We start from the raw sequence: 17,641 nt of genomic DNA on the forward strand, positions 1-17,641 counted from the left end.
CTGATTCTAAATACGTCTTTGGAGTGGTACATGCCCACGGAGCAATTTGGAAGGAGAGAGGACTGTTGAACTCCCAAGGAAAGACTATCAAGCACGCGGAGGAAATTTTAAGACTCTTGAATGCAGTCCAACTTCCTGAAAAAGTGGCAATTATGCACATCAGGGCACACCAGAAAGTGAGCACCGAATTGGAAACGGGAAACGAACTGGCAGACCGAGAGGCAAAACAGGCAGCTAAAGAAATGGTAAAGGTGGAAGGAGCACTAGTCCCAGACGGACAGATAACCTTAGAAGGTAAGCCAGAATACACTAAGGAAGATCGAAAGTTAATTACAGATTTGGAAGGAACATACAATGAGGACGGGTGGGCTGTAACATCACACGGGAAACTCATAGTCCCCTCTTATATGGTTTGGCCATTGGTCCGGGAGGAACACAAGAAGGGACACTGGGGGGCGGAGACATTATACAAATACCTTATCCGACACACGACAGCTCGGAATTTATACACCACTGTCAGACAAGTGACTCAGCAATGTGACCTTTGCCTCCAGACTAACCCAAAAATTGTCCCAAAACCAGAAATGGGCCAAATTGGGAAAGGAAATTGCCCGGGACAACATTGGCAAATTGATTTCTCGGAACTTCCTAGAAAAGAGGGGCATAAATACTTCCTTGTACTAACTGACACCTTTTCAGGCTGGCCAGAAGCTTTCCCATGCAGGACAGCTAAAGCTCGAGAGGTGACCGAGGTGTTGCTACAAGAAATCATACCCAGGTTTGGAGTCCCAGAGGTGATGTCCTCAGATAGAGGGCCGCACTTCATCTCCAAAATAGTGCAAAAAATAAGCCACCATCTAGGGACAGATTGGCAACTACACACTCCACACCGGCCACAATCCAGTGGCCAGGTGGAGAAAATGAATCACTTGATTAAACAACAGATTGTTAAATTAGGACAAGAAACCAATTTGGCCTGGCCACAATCTCTACCCCTAGCAATGCTACGGATACGAACGAGACCCCGAGCTAAGGAAGGACTAAGCCCATTTGAAATTCTATATGGACGACCCTATGGGGTACAGAAGGGAACCTCTTCACAAATTGGTGAAGAATTGATGACTTCCTTCATGGTGGCATTAGGGAAACAGCTTCATAAAATTGAGAAACAGGTGTTTGGAACTCGATGCAGGGGTTTGGATGGGCCAGTGCATAACATACAACCTGGAGACTATGTATATGTTAAGTCTCTTACAGAGAAAACTTTGGAGCCACAGTGGGAAGGACCATACCAAGTGCTTCTCACCTCTTTCACAGCAACCAAGCTCAGGGAATAAAACGCCTGGATTCACCACACCCGTGTGAGGAAAGTGCCTCACAAAGGATGGACCTCGGAGCTAACAGGACCATCTAAACTCAAACTGTACAGGCAAAATGAGGGTTAGTTATCTGTGGATATTGTCAGTGGTAAGCATTGCCACAGCATGGGATCAAAATGTGTACTTGCAACTGTTAAGGAAGGTGGTTGACAGCTTGAAATTATCTTCCTGTTGGATTTGTGCACAATTACCTGAAAATTCGGCACGTGGGTTCCCCTTAATAGGTACAGCCTTCCCCACCAGTTCTGAAGTATTAAGAACCATTTCAATCATGGATCTTTAGAAAAACCCAGCTCTTTCCATAGTTCTGCTCGATGGTTTTTGCCATGGCTAGGGGTAAGTGAACTAGAAAAAGCTATGGTAAACCTATCAGCTACCTTAGAGGTGGCCATGAATTCCACTGTAGATGCCATAAGAGCACAACAGAAAGAAATGGAAAGCATTTCAAAAATTACACTACAAAACAGATTAGCATTGGACTTGCTATATAGCAAGGAAGGAGGAGTATGTACAGTACTAAATAATAGCTGTTGTACATATGTAGATCAGAGTCAGAGAATAACTGTTGACTTGGAACAAATCTGGAAACAAACACAGGTGCTACATCAACTGACCTTGGATGACACTTCACTGGGATTTTCGGAACTTTGGAAAAAACTAACATCATGGCTACCTAACTTTACATGGCTTAAGCAACTCTTTGTTAGTATAATTGTGTTTATTATACTGGGGTTGATGATATGCTGCACGCTACAATGTTCCCTATGGATGTGTAAACATACTGGAGATACATATGAACAATGGAAGAGACAAACTCAGACAAAAAGTTGGGAGTGGAAAGTACTTTACTAAAACTCTCCAAGGGAATGGCAGCATATAGCAAAAAGAAATTGCAAAGGGTAGAAAAAGATGGAGAACACAAGTGGTGGGACACACCTTTTGAGTGGTCACCTTCAGCCACCAGATTCTTCAATGTCCTAATGCATCTAATAATAGCTACCACTATTCTATTTACTTCTAGTAGTGACTCTATACATGTGGGTTTGACATCAATGTGCAAAGTATAACACTAATCAGAGAGAACAGTCAAGTAAAAGAATTTACTTAACTCAATAGAAAAGGGGGGAATTGATAGGGGCCCATATAGAAAATATACTTTCTAACCGAAGATATATCGAAAATATTAATAGAGAGCTACATAGAAAATGCTAAAACTATTAAAACCTGCTTTCCCAGAACTAACATGCATGCAAGTAGGCAATTAATTACTAACCCCTGCAAACGGCCTGAGAAGGAGGTCCGGAATGCTGGAGAAAGAAGCTGATAAGGGGAAACAGAAAAGACGAAACCAAGGATGTAATTCATGGTTCAAAGGTGTCAAAGGTGGGAGGAGATAAGGGCTAACGAGGGCTAGCTAACATCCATCTTCAAACAATAACAAAAGGGAGGTAGCCAGATGTGCACTCAAGGACAGACCAGGCCGAAACCGGTCTGCGACTGCAAGCTCAGCCAAATTAGAGATTTCAGGGGAGAGGTGAAAAGTACACAGCGAGGAAGACCTATGGCCTTCATCCCTGAAGACCCCTGTTCACGACCACCTGGAGGGACTGCGCAAGGGCACCGAGGAGGAGTCCAAGGCGGAGATTATGGAAATGGAGTGACCGGAAGGAACTGCCTTTTCGGGGGTAGATCGTGAATATGCATAGGTGTCTCTGGAATATGTAGTGTTTTAATTGTATAAATACTGGACAAGGGGCCACGATGGGCATGCACGTTTATGGTGGAGCAATCCCCCGTGCACCTGCGCGCAATAAACATACTTACTGTATAACCTTTCGGGTTGTAAAGTTTTTTTTTCCGCACGTCAACTGAGCACAGGAGATAGGAATCACCATTTATTTTGGGGGGCAAAAACTGAAACGGAAGCACAGGACATCGGTAGGCAAGCTGGGCGCGGGGACTCCTTGTTCCAGCAGTGGTGCTGAGAGGAGAGGGGGATATCCCTGGCAAGCACCCGCTCCTACTCCCTTCTCCTGCAGCAGGCTGGAGGAGTGGGGCAGGAGGATTTCTGAAAAGGAAGAGAGGTTCTCGAGCAGCAGGCAAACGCATCTGTCTGTCACCCAAAAGCACCAACCCCACCAGGGGGTGGAGCAGGGACACTGCAGATGTAGCAGAGGCAGGAAAACCTCCATGTCCTTTTACCCAGCAGAGTACTGTGCCTCCTCAAAAACAGGGGTGGGCTCAGTTCCATCTACTAAAAGCAGTGAGCAGAAGATCTACAAGACCTGGGATTGCGAAGCAAACATAAGAGTCACGCCAAACCCCACCGCACCCTTGCCCTCCAGCAAGAAAATGCCCAACCCAGGGATACGTCCAAAGCGCCTTGCAGAGCTCATAAAGGCCATGTGTCCATCACAAGCATGTCACTGCCCCAAGGACATAAGCACACCCGGGCCGCGGGGTTTTTCTACAAGACTCACCTTTCTGGGGGCTTGAATCCCAGAGCTTGTTCATCCTTGCCATACTTTCTTGGCAGCAGGCGCAATGATTCGAACGAAAAGTTCTTTAAGAACTCTGTAACCAGGCAGAGTCCCTGCAAGTGAGACACAAGAAACCACCTCAGAGCAATGACCTTGTGGCAGCTCACACAACAAGCACAGGCAGAACTGCTTGCTCAGGTTGGGAAACCACGGGTGCTCTTCAGCAGACCTGGACCAGACGGGAGCGTCACGCTGCCCAAGGGTCTTCTTCCATAGCGAGCCCCTGAAGGCTGATTAGTTGGGGCAGACGAACCAACCAGATGGGCATTTTAATGGCCCACGCATCACCTCAGAGAAAGGCTTTCTTTCCCAGGCACCAGGGGCACAAGGGAAACCTGTGAGGCCCTGTCAGGACCCCTCCAGTTCTTTGTCTTCTTTCTCACTCCCCTTACCTGGGCTTTCTTCCACATGTCGTATTGGGAGCCACTTCAGAGCCCCCCGAGGGAAAGGTGGTGCTGAGAAAACCCGAGACCTGGAAAGCAGAAGACAACAAAAATGAAGCCAAGACGAGCGTCTCGCCAAACCCCACCGCACCCTTGCCCTCCAGCAAGAAAATGCCCAGTCCAGGGACACGTCCAAAGTGCCTTGCAGAGCTGATAAAGGCAGTGTGTCCATCACAAGCATGTCACTACCCCAAGGACAAGGGCACAGCCTGGCCGCGGTGTTTTTCTACAAGACTCACCCTGGCAGCGGAGGCAATGACTCAAAGGAAAAGTTTGTTATCTTAAGAACTCTCTTCCCAGGAGGAGTCCCTGCAAGTGAAACACAAGAAACCACCTCAGAGCAATGACCTTGTGGCAGCTCACACAACAAGCACATGCAGAACTACTTGCTCAGCTGGGAAACCACCTGTGCTCTTCAGAAGACCAGCCCCAGCCGGGAGCGTCACGCTACCCAAGGGTCTTCTTCCATAGCGAGCCCCTGAAGGCTGATTAGTTGGGGCAAACGCAGCCACCAGACGGGCATTTTGCTGCCCCACCCATCACCTCGGAGAAAGGCTTTCTTTCCCTGGCACCAAGGGCACAAGGGAAACCTGCGAGCCTCTGTCAGGACCCCTCCAGTTCTTTGTCTTCTTTCTCACTCCCCTTACCTGGGCGTTTTCCCACGTGTTGTCGTGGGAGTGACTTGTGAAACTCAGGAGTGGAAGATGGTGCTTGGGCAACCTGAGATCTGGAAAGCAGAAGACAACAAAAATGAAGCCATGATGAGCATCTCGCCAAACCCCACCGCACCCTTGCCCTCCAGCAAGAAAATGCCCAGCGCGGGAACACGTCCAAAGCGCCTTGCAGAGCTGATAAAGGCCGTGTGTCCATCACAAGCATGTCACTGCCCCAAGGACAGAGCACACCCTGGCCCTGGTGTCTTCTTCCAAGACTCTCACCTTTCTGGGGGCTTGACTCCTACAGCTTGCTTGCCCTTGCCATCTTCTGCTTTCAGCCCCCGTGATGCCAAGGGGGAAAGCTGCCTCCGACGAAGGGGGCTTTTCTCAGGAGGACGCCCTGCAAGTGAGACAGAAGAAACCTCCTCAGAACAACGTCATCTTTGTGGCAGCCCAGACAAGAAGCACATGCAGAGCTGCTCAGTCCTGGGGGGAAACCAGCTGTGGCAGCACTCCTCAGGGCCTTGGGGGTCTCATTTCCCGGGAGGACTCAGGCAGCAGTGAACCCTTTCTCTCATCCAATTCCGCAGGTCCAGAGTGCAACTTTCACCCCTGTGGTATTCCTCATCTAGGATTCTTTTTCCCTAGGACATCTTTGGAATAGCGGGGCTTGCCAGCATAAGATGGAGACCTCACAGAGCCTCTCTGGGGCAAACAACTTCAGCCAAGGGGAAGAGGTCCCCGGCTGTCTGCACTGCTCTCAGACACGCTTGCAGCTGTGGGCACCATCAGTCCAAAGACACTGTTTCGGAGGAGTCTGCGAGCAATTCCAGAAGAAGGGATCAAGCTACCAGCTCCCAAGTGCCCGGTGTTGGAGAGCACGCTTGGAGAGACTCGACAATCTTCCCAGCACACCTTTACTCATGAAATGCAAACAGGGTGAAACCACCGGCTGTACCAACCGTCCTTTTCCTTCTGCTTAACGGCAGCAGTTGCGGCTCAGAGGGAGGGTGGACCGTAGTCCTTCTTGTCTCCCTCCGGCACAAACACACGCCTCAAACAAAAAAAGCCTCGGCAAGATATAGCAGGGAACGGCGCGCAGTGGGGATGTGCTCTTCAGCAAACCAGCCCCAGCCGGGAGCGTCACGCTACCCAAGGGTCTTCTCCCATAGCGAGCCCCTGAAGGCTGATTAGTTGGGGCAAACGCAGCCACCAGACGGGCATTTTGCTGCCCCACCCATCACCTCGGAGAAAGGCTTTCTTTCCCTGGCACCAAGGGCACAAGGGAAACCTGCGAGCCTCTGTCATGACCCCTCCAGTTCTTTCTCTTCTTTCTCACTCCCCTTACCTGGGCGTTTTCGCACGTGTTGTCGTGGGAGTGACTTGTGAAACTCAGGAGCGGAAGATGGTGCTTGGGCAACCTGAGATCTGGAAAGCAGAAGACAACAAAAATGAAGCCATGATGAGCATCTCGCCAAACCCCACCGCACCCTTGCCCTCCAGCAAGAAAATGCCCAGCGCGGGAACACGTCCAAGGCGCCTTGCAGAGCTGATAAAGGCCGTGTGTCCATCACAAGCATGTCACTGCCCCAAGGACAGAGCACATCCTGGCCCTGGTGTCTTCTTCCAAGACTCTCACCTTTCTGGGGGCTTGACTCCTACAGCTTGCTTGCCCTTGCCATCTTTCACTTTCAGCCCCCGTGATGCCAAGGGGGAAAGCTGCCTCCGACGAAGGGGGCTTTTCTCAGGAGGACGCCCTGCAAGTGAGACAGAAGAAACCTCCTCAGAACAACGTCATCTTTGTGGCAGCCCAGACAAGAAGCACATGCAGAGCTGCTCAGTCCTGGGGGGAAACCAGCTGTGGCAGCACTCCTCAGGGCCTTGGGGGTCTCATTTCCCGGGAGGACTCAGGCAGCAGTGAACCCTTTCTCTCATCCAATTCCGCAGGTCCAGAGTGCAACTTTCACCCCTGTGGTATTCCTCATCTAGGATTCTTTTTCCCTAGGACATCTTTGGAATAGCGGGGCTTGCCAGCATAAGATGGAGACCTCACAGAGCCTCTCTGGGGCAAACAACTTCAGCCAAGGGGAAGAGGTCCCCGGCTGTCTGCACTGCTCTCAGACACGCTTGCAGCTGTGGGCACCATCAGTCCAAAGACGCTGTTTCGGAGGAGTCTGCGAGCAATTCCAGAAGAAGGGATCAAGCTACCAGCTCCCAAGTGCCCGGTGTTGGAGAGCACGCTTGGAGAGACTCGACAATCTTCCCAGCACACCTTTACTCATGAAATGCAAACAGGGTGAAACCACCGGCTGTACCAACCGTCCTTTTCCTTCTGCTTAACGGCAGCAGTTGCGGCTCAGAGGGAGGGTGGACCGTAGTCCTTCTTGTCTCCCTCCGGCACAAACACACGCCTCAAACAAAAAAAGCCTCGGCAAGATATAGCAGGGAACGGCGCGCAGTGGGGATGTGCTCTTCAGCAAACCAGCCCCAGCCGGGAGCGTCACGCTACCCAAGGGTCTTCTCCCATAGCGAGCCCCTGAAGGCTGATTAGTTGGGGCAAACGCAGCCACCAGACGGGCATTTTGCTGCCCCACCCATCACCTCGGAGAAAGGCTTTCTTTCCCTGGCACCAAGGGCACAAGGGAAACCTGCGAGCCTCTGTCATGACCCCTCCAGTTCTTTCTCTTCTTTCTCACTCCCCTTACCTGGGCGTTTTCGCACGTGTTGTCGTGGGAGTGACTTGTGAAACTCAGGAGCGGAAGATGGTGCTTGGGCAACCTGAGATCTGGAAAGCAGAAGACAACAAAAATGAAGCCATGATGAGCATCTCGCCAAACCCCACCGCACCCTTGCCCTCCAGCAAGAAAATGCCCAGAGCGGGAACACGTCCAAAGCGCCTTGCAGAGCTGATAAAGGCCGTGTGTCCATCACAAGCATGTCACTGCCCCAAGGACAGAGCACACCCTGGCCCTGGGGTCTTCTTCCAAGACTCTCACCTTTCTGGGGGCTTGACTCCTACAGCTTGCTCGCCCTTGCCATCTTCTGCTTTCAGCCCCTGTGATGCCAAGGGGGAAAGCTGCCTTTGATGAACGGGGCTCTTCTCAGGAGGACGCCCTGCAAGTGAGACAGAAGAAACCTCCTCACAACAACGTCATCTTTGTGGCAGCTCAGACAAGAAGCACATGCAGAGCTGCTCAGTGCTGTGGGGAATCTGTCTACGACACTAATCCTCAGGGCCTTGGAGTTACGTTTCCCAGGAGGCCTCATGTCCTCTCTGACAGGGTGCATAGGAAAGATCACTTGGCAAGCTACAGTAGGGATATAATGGGGCGGAGCAGGGAGGTGTCCCCACTCAGACTCAGCAGATCAACTCCATCTGTGAGCAGTGGTCATGCATCGCGGAGCCTTGGCTCCCTTCCCCTGGCAGTAAGGAAACCTGCAAGCCTCTGTCAGGGTTCATCCACTACTTTACCTTCTTTCTTTTGCTTCTCAGCCATGTCTGCTCCCAAGTCTCCCCGCTGTTGAGACTGGAACTCTGCCCTCAGTCTGGATATCGGCCTGTTAACCACTTCACTGGAAAGGAGGTGAAAAGGCAGGAAGGTGACGCCAGTGCCGCACAAAACTCTGCTGCACACCCGCAGTCCAGCCGGAATGCGCCCCTTCCTTGTCAGATGCACTAACTGCCTTTCAGCGCCAATACAGACAGCGTTCCCAACGGATGTGTCTTGCTGCCACAAGTACCAGACCATCCCATGGCCCTTATCCGCTTCTCCAAGAGCCTCACCTCTTCCCAGGCCTCTCTGTACTGCCTTGTTTCCCTTTCGCCTTTTTGGGTCCCCTCAGTTTGCCTGATGAATGCTTCTTTTGATGGTGAGGTCTCTCTTCTGGAGGGCTCCCCGGAACTGTGAAAGAAGACAGCTCCTCAGAAGAGCGTTTTGTGACCGCCCAGGCAAGCGGAGGTGCAGACCTGCTCAGTCTCGGCTTAGGAGTCGGACAGTCTTTACCTTCTTTCTCCCTGGATCCCTCTGCCTGGGAAAAGCCTTTGGCTGTTCCTCCAGGGTGTGGCTTAATCTCAAACCTGGAAGGAAGCAGACACAATCTGGAAGAAAGGGCTTCGCCTTCCCTTTGCTTCCAGTGACAGATACGGCCAGAAGTCATTGCAAGGCCTCTAGCTTTCTAGAACAGCACGTGCAGGCTGTTCAGCTCCTTGGAGGACTCCATCCGGGAAACGTGTGACACAGTCAAGAGCTTCCCCGGCTCCTTGGCAGTCCCTCCCTGATGCACCCTCGAGATTTGTACAGAGCCAGCTCTGTCCCACGCCTCATCGGTGGATCGGCTCAGCAGGGCTTGTCCCAGCACGGAGCTCTGCAGAGCCCCACAGCCTCCCTTTGTGCCAGCAAGTCCTTCCGTTTCTGCCCCTTGCTCCAAGGAGAAGTCACTCCGGAGACTCTTCATGTGCTGGAGTCTCAGGAAAACCAGGGAAATGTCCCCAACAGGGCGTGTACAGGTCAGGTCTTTGACCAGCCTTGAAGAGAGGCTTCTTGGGTACAAGTCAACCCACAGGGAAATTGCAAAGCTGTCTTCTGAAGTTCTTTTTGCCATCACCCCATCTGGATCTATAACTGTGTTGGGAGGGTAAAGCACAATCCCTCTTCCAGGTTAATGCAGGTGAGGACAGGCAGAGTCAGGAAGGAGACAGAGGACGCATGGAGGTAGCTGGGAAGGCTTCCTTTAAGGAAGGAGTCTTCACTAACCTCAGGTGCAGGCAAGGTCTGGCAACGCAGCTCTGCCCAGCAGGAGCTGAGAAGCCAAGCAAAGGTACTCACGTGGGCAGCACGTGGATCCCCCTAGGACACATGTGGACATCGTCAGGTTTCTTGTCTGATACCACCTGAATCCTTGTCCATGGGTTCTGCAGAAGGCACAGAGACGTGGCAGATGAGTCCAAGGAAAGGAGCTCCTCCTTCACAAGGGCAGCAAGCTTTCCCACCGCTATAGCGTAGCTGCCTCAAGGAAACCCTCTGTGTCTTTCCCCACCAGCAGCCCTCCCGTAGCGTGAACAAGAGCTGCACGGTTGCGCTACAAGACTTGCCCTGGTCTTGCAGCCTTTCCCCAAGCCGCTGGGTGTGGGATCCCAGGCTAGAGGGGTGTTTGGCTTGAGCCGAGAGAACTCTTCTCTGGGCTTCCTCTGTAGCCAAGACCACCAGACGCAAGCAAGGAGCCCTACGGAAAGCTGGCGTTGCGGGGGGCCCTGCCTTGCCCAAGTGGTTCGACAATCCGGGCAGGCCAAGAGAAGCCATCTCCCGGGTCCTCTGAGAGGACCTCAGAAGACTGCCAAGGAGCCCTGGAAAAAATGTTAAACTTACAGACAGCAGACATTTCAATACAAGTCCAGTGCCATCGATGGCGAGGAGAAAGTCTTCGTAGTATCTCATTGTGAGGGTCCTGTTTCGGCTCATAAGGAGACCGATGCCCTTGAAAACAAGGTCAAAATCTTCTCCGAGCCCTGCGCCCCAGCTGAAGAGCACCACGATGTCATTCACGCATTCCCTCACTAGCTTCTCTGGAAGGGCCGTCTTTAGGGACAGCTGAGAATAGTCCAGGGGGACGATTTCGAGGTCATCTGGAAAATGGCAAAAGAGGAGCAAGGTCAGGTAGGCAGCAGCTCGCAGGCTGAAGGAGCTGCCCACCCCACCAGCAATCCTGTGCTACAGACTTGTCTTGGGCAATGTCCTGGCCTAAACTCAAAGCCCTCCCCAAAACGCGGTATCAGGTAGAAGCGAGGGTTTCTTCCACGCGGAAGCAGGACAGAAGAAGGGTGGCCGTTGGGTAGGAGCCATGTGGAGGGTGCCAGCCCCGGAAGCTGTGCCACGCTCAGGCCATCAAAGACTGCACAGCAGCCTGGAGGGTCAGCCTGGCCATCCCACCCTGTGCCCTCACCACTGCTTGGAGGAGGTCTGAGCTTTCAGGACCTGAACCAGGTCTTGGCTTTGGACAAGGGGAAGATGTTCTCCAGCTCACAGCCCAAGGGCACCGCAAGGGGAAGCCAAGGCTTCACGCTGCCGCCTTACCAGGAATGTCTCTGTTGGCATGGCTGATCCCCTGAGCCTGTGCAACTCTCTCCGACAGATGAAATTTGGGTGCGATCACGTCCCTGTTCCGTTTGCTGCAGTGCTTTCTCAGCACGTAGAAAACGCCGAGCACGTCTACAGCCACACCCTGAAACCAGCAGAGAGCAGAGGAGCAGATGAAGAGCTTGAGATGCACAAATGGATGGAGGACTGGCCTCCTAAGATGGGTGGAAGGTAAAAGCCAAACAAGTATCTCAGTGCCACGCCAGGTCCATGGGGCTTTGGGGAATTGAGCAAGCCCTGAGGAGGGTGCCAGGCCATCGGCTGGGCCTCTGCCCTCCAGCAGCAAGGGCTACAAGTGGCCAGAAAGGCTCAAAGCCTCTCTTCTACTACAGCCAAATTCCCTTCTGGACATCCGCTCTCGAAGGAGCAGCTCTGTCACACCTTTGTGCCCCACTGGGGCATTTCCTCTGCTTTCCCGGGAGGGGGTAGATGCTCACACCTCATGGTAGGGGGCTGCCTGCCAGCTGATCATGGAAACCACTTCCAGGCACATGAAGGGCAAGGAAGTCATCAGGAGTTGTCAGCGTGGCTTCACCAAGGGGCTGTCATGCTGAACCAGCCTGATAACCTTCTGCGCTGACATGGGTGGCTTGGTAGATGAGGGGAGAGCAGTGGCTATCGCCTACCCAGACTTCATTAAGGTTTCTGACACTCTGTCATGAATTTCTTTATGAACCTCACAAAGGTCATGGCTGGGAGCTGCGTCAACAGCAGGAATGGCAGAGCAAGCACCCTGCCCACCCTGCCACGAGCAGCCATGGAGAGGGGGAGAGAGATGCTCCGCTGGAGCGGGAGGGAGGCCTTCTGTTCCCATGGGCTTTCTCCCAGGAAGGACAGTGAAGCCCAGGCAGGCATGGTGGCCGTGGTGCTGGTGCCCACCCTTTCCCCGAGCCGCTGGGTGTGGGCTCCCAGGCTGGAGGGGTGTTTGACTTGAGCCAAGGCAGCTCTTCCCTGGCCTCCACTGTAGCCAAGGCCATCGAATGGAAGCAAAGAGCTCTGTGGAAAGCTGGCATTGTGGCTGGCCCTGACTTGCCCAAGCGGTAGGGCGATCATAGCAGGCTGAGAGAAGCCCTGTCCCGAGTCCTCTGAAAGGACCTGGGAAGACTGCCAAGGAGCCCCTGCTGTAGGGCAGGGGGGCTGCCCCAGGCTGCTGCAAGCATCCAGGTCCCAGGAGGAAGGGCAGGAAAAGCCCACCTTGTTCAGCGCAATCTGCTGTAGCATGTACTCCGACACGCTGTCCCAAATCCTCGTGACTTCTGAGAAGCAAGGTGAGACAAGTCAGGCTCTGAGCCAGCGGCTCACCACCCTTCAGCACCGGCCCAGCCGCGGAGCAGATGGGCGCAGCTGTAATCAAACACACGGCAGAGGAAGGACGCGCACGGCTGGGGCTGCGGAGCCCACCTCTTGGCTGACTGCTGCCTGTCAGCCTCAGTGTAAGCCCAGGAGCGGGCTGGAGCTCAGCCAGGGGCAGCAGAAGGGGTTTGGGCACCCTGCTGCCTCCTCTGGGCAGGGGGAGGCTGTCCCCCAGCTCCAGGGCAGGGAATGACAAGAAGCACCAGTGGGAGAAACCCAGAGGCTGTGGCTGGATGCCCAGCGGAGGAGCCAAGCCAAGCCAGTTGGAAGGAAAGCCTCCGATTTCCAACACAGGCATTGCAGGGGTCTCTAGAGACCCAAGGGAGGTGCACAACACCTCAGCCTTCCTCAGACAGAACCTTTCCCTTCCCCTCCCCTTTCCCCTCCCTTTCCCTTCGCCTTCAGCAGCTCATCTCCAGGGTGGACCCTCTCCCTGAGGAAATGTCACCATGGACTTCCTCCCACCAGGAGGGTGGTGCTGTGCTCCCTGGGGCTTCTGGCATCCACAGGGTCTCCCCAGCTGGGACCAGTCAGGGTCCCCGAGGCACCCCGCACTTTTGGAAGCTAGTAACATGGCCGGAGGAGCTCCTGAAGGCCTCACCGTCCAGGCTGAGCAGCCTCAGTGCTGGGAGCTTGACGAAAGGAAACTTGATCATTTTGGCTGTGCTTCATGCCTTCTTCCCCACTCTCATCCTGCTTCTCCTCCAGTGCCCTGCAGGGAAGTGTGAGTGAGGGCTGGGGGCAGGCAGGACAGGGGCAGCGGTCACTGTGATGTCAACACAGCGTCACAGCACCACAGCATCACAGCATCACAGAGCGGTAGGGGTTGGGAGGGACCTCTGGAGATCAGCTAGTCCAGCCTAGGACTTCAAGCAGGACTTCAGGTCCTCTCCAGTCGCCGCCCTAATCTTTATGAGCCCCTCGGCTCTGCTGCCTGTGAGCTGCCGTCACCCACCAGCCCCTCTGGGCACCCTCGGAGCTCTGCTGTTTCCCTCTGGGCACCCTCAGATGCCCTCCCCTGGGATTGCCCATGCCCTGGTGCATCCCCTCCCCATACACACACCCCTCTGTAGGTGCAAAATCCGATGTTTGTTCTAGTTCACAACGAGAACAGCCTAACATTTGCTCTCTTGAAGTCCAGGGTGGCAGCACTGCTGTCCTTCTTTCTCATTACCCTGATAATTCTAAACTCAACCATCTCAAGATCCCTGTGGCCAAGGCCGGCACCTACCATCACATCTCCCACCAGTCCTTCTCCAGTCACAAAGAACAAGTCTAGGAGGGCATCTTTCCTAGTTGGCTCCCTGAGTACCTGCGACAAAAATTCTCTCCCACAAACTCCAGGGATTTCCCAGACCACTCGTCACTACTCCTACATAGAATCCACCATTTCTAGATAGACTCCACCATTCATAGACAGAATCCACCATTCACAGATAGAAACGTAGATAGGATCCACCATGCCTAACTAGAATGTCCAAAGGGATATTCCATCCCACATGACGTCTGCTCAGCAATATAAGCTGGGGAAAACAGGAAGAAGGGGGGGACGTTTGTTTCGCGTTTGTCGTCCAGAGCAACCGCTACGCGTACCGGAGCCCTACTTCCCAGGAAGTGGCTGGCCATCGCCTGCTGATGGGAAGTAGAGAATAAGATCTTTCGTTTTGCTTTTGCTTCCGCGTGCGGCTTTTGCTTCATTCAACTGTCTTTATCTGACCCACGTGCCCGTTGTTATATTTTCTCTCCCCTGTCCAGCTGAGGGGGTGAGAGTGATAGAGTGGCTTTGGTGGGTAGCTGGCATCTGGCCAGGGCCAAACCACCACAGGGCAAAAGGAGTACCTCAGGACATAAGTGTCCTGGTTTGGGCTAAACCACAACTGATTCTGGTTTAGTGCTTTTACTTTTCTGTTAAGTCTCTCGTAAGCAACTGAACTTTCTGAAATCAACAGCCTGTTTTTCCAGACAGTGACTGCTCCTAGCAGTGATAACACTTGATGTTTATAGTTCGTACCAAGGAATGGGATGCAGAGAGGCTCTTGCTTATACTTGTCCTTGTAGCGGCCAAGGTCACTGCTAAATCTTGTTCTGCGTGTTGGGGTGCCGGCAGTGAAGAGGGTCGCAAGCATGAAAAAGGTCGCACCTGCAGGGAGGAGCGAACCGGACAGGTGACCCAAACCTGGCCAACAGAGTATTCCATCCCATAGACGTCATGTTCAGCATAAAGCTGAGGGATCACGAGGGTCAATCTCTCTTCTTCAATGGCCGACATCTAAGGAGGGCTCTGTCTGTTCTTCTGTCATCGATCCCGACCCGTGCATCCCCGAATCCAGTGCCTGAGTCCAGCTCCTGCATCCCATCCCTGTCTGCTGCCGAATCCAGCCTGGGACTGCCCCTGTGCCAGCTCTGCAGCGTGGTGGTGACGGGTCGTCATCAGGGTGGGGGGAGCTGGGTTCAGTATTGGTGGTGTATCTATTTGTATATTTTGTATATATTTCATTATTTCCTTATTATTATCTCTTCTTTTATGGTTATTATTTCATTAAAGGTGTTTTAGTTTTCTTTTCCAAACCGTAAAGTCTCTCTCCCTTGCTCTCTCCTTTTCCCTTTTGGTAGGGGAGAGGGGTTAACAGAGAGCGTCTGTCATCTGTCCTAAGTGGGGACTTGCCCCTTCAAAGGAGGGTCTGGAGCAGAAAAATGAGGCTTTCACCCCTAGAAACTGAGCTATGGACCCTAAAACTGAGGCTTTGAGACCACAAACTATCCGCTTGCTGCACTCATTCCACAAGTTTTCCAAACTAATTACCAGCCGTGGGCCAGAAGATTGTTTTTCACAGTTTCTTTTAGGAATTGAAAAAAAAGAAAATCTCAGAAAGGTTAAAGTCACAAATGAGCTCTGCAGGTTTCAACCCGCGGCTGAACACGTTTTGTACCCTGTAAAGACGGCTGACTGCGCAGCACGCAGTGGAGGGCAGCTGCTGCACGGAGAGCCTGGCGGAGGTGATGCTGGGGGACACCAACCCCCTCTGGGGGGTGCCGGCCAGCCCCTTGCAGGACCCCAAGGGGAAGCGGGGCGGGGTGGTGACAGACCTCCCCAGCTGCCTGCCACTGAGTCCCCTGGAGGCTTTCAAGGAGAGCGCTCCGGAGAGTTCTCCCAAGACTGCAGAGGACTGTCCTGTGGGGAGTCCCAAGAAGAACCCGCTGAAGTGTCCCCTGGAGAGTCCCTGGCTGAGCCCCCTGTGCTTCCCGCTGCTTCGTCCCCTGGCCAGCCCCACAGCAGCCCCCCAGCATGATCCACCCTGCACGGCCCAGCAGCTGGAGAAGGTGCCGCAGCGGCAGCCCCAGGAGGTTGTGAGCCGCTTGCCGCTGATGCCGGCTGACGTCTCCGGCCAGGCACTGCCCAGAGCGGGAGAGGCGGGCGGCAAGCAGGCCAAGCGCCCTGCACCAGCCGACATGTCCAAGATGCAAGAGAGCTCCCCGCAGGACGACGACCCACCCAAGAAGAAGAAGAAGAAGAAGAAGACGGCAACGTGCCACGTGGACAAAGACTCCAAAGCCCTGTGCGAGGGGCAGCTGGGCAGGGGCGGCGCGGCGGTGGGCGGCAGCAAGCAGCAGGCGGGCAGCAGCAGGCGACAAGCGGGTGGCATCAAGCGCAAGGCATCTGAGGACAACACTGCGCCCACCTTGGGGAACAAGCTGTCCTAGGTTACAGTGTAAAATGTGCCAAAAGGAAAAAAAAGTATTCTATTACCATCTTCAGGAGCTGTTGAGACCAGGTGGGGCGGTGCTCCCTGCCTCCCCCCTCTGGACTTTCTCCTGTTCATGGGCACAACAATGCCTTATCGCCTGACCCATCGATAACTCGCTCCTGGGCTATCTCCTGTTCATGGCCCATCAAGGAACTGCCTCACGACTCCCCATCCCATTGTGAGATGCTCCACCCTGGGGGGGGGGGGGGGGGGGGGGGGAAGGAGCCAAGCAGTCCATGCTAAATAAAAACTGAGATCTCGAACACCCTAGCAGCCTTCTTCCACTGGATTCCCAGAGGAGTTTTTTCCCCCCACTGGAGTTCCAGAGGACAAGAGCTACCTGCCGACCACTGGACCTTCGGAGGAAGACCAGACTCTTTTACCTGATCGCTGCTTCCACAGAACTACATCCATCGCTTCAGGAGGACTGCAGCCATCACCTTATCGGACTGCTACTGCCCCCCTAACAGGGTGTCAGGTTGTATTCCTGACTCTGTCAGTGTAAACCAGGGGGTTGTTTGTTTTTCCCTGCCTTGTGTTATATATCTATATATGTTAGTAAAGAACTGTTATTCCTATTCCCCATATCTTTGCCTGAAGGCCTGTTAATTTCAAAATTATAATAATTTGGAGGGAAGGGGGTTGCACTTTCCATTTCAAGGGAGGCTCCTGCCTTCCTCCACAGACACCTGTCTTTTCAAACCAAGACAGATTTTGGCGCCCAACGTGGGGCACGAGGGCATTGAGAGATAAAAGGAATAACGGTTCTTGTGCGTTGGATATTGATTCCTTGTTAGGTGGCATCATGTGGGCTAGCTTATCCTGGTTCGTGTGGCATGTGGTGGTGGCTGTATTTCTCCCATTTGCAGGCCCTTATCTAAACATGGGTCCTATAACTAAGGCTACTGTGACTGTTTTCCAGTTTGTTTTATGGATTAATAAGGTGAGGAATTCAGGGCTTATTAACTTCCTCTGGAAGGCAGGCACATGGATTCGGAGCTGTCACACACTAACTGTATGCTTTTGGGGTTACTTTAATAATGGTACCTACTGTGAGGAAATGACACCGGGAGAAACTTTCTCCCAACCCCTAACCCAGCTCTTTGGGTCTACTCCACCAGTTTTCGAAGGATTCAGATCTTTCCTAAGTGCTAATGATATCATACAGTGGCTGGTGTTGCTCATAATCCTGTTTTATTCAGTATTCAGAGATCAGGGGAGATTGGCTTGGATAACCACCCTGACTAGGAATGCTGCTCCAGAATCTGACCCTGCCTCACAGCTCCCATCAGAAATGAACCACCCGGATTGGGTGAAGGAGATACGTGAGATGGGCCAGATGCTGAAGGAGTGCATTCTCTCAGCTGCTGGGAATCCCTCCTCCTGCCTT

This window comes from Leptosomus discolor, chromosome 23 (genome assembly GCF_034619465.1).
Source record: "Leptosomus discolor isolate bLepDis1 chromosome 23, bLepDis1.hap2, whole genome shotgun sequence".
Classification (NCBI taxonomy): domain Eukaryota; kingdom Metazoa; phylum Chordata; class Aves; order Leptosomiformes; family Leptosomidae; genus Leptosomus; species Leptosomus discolor.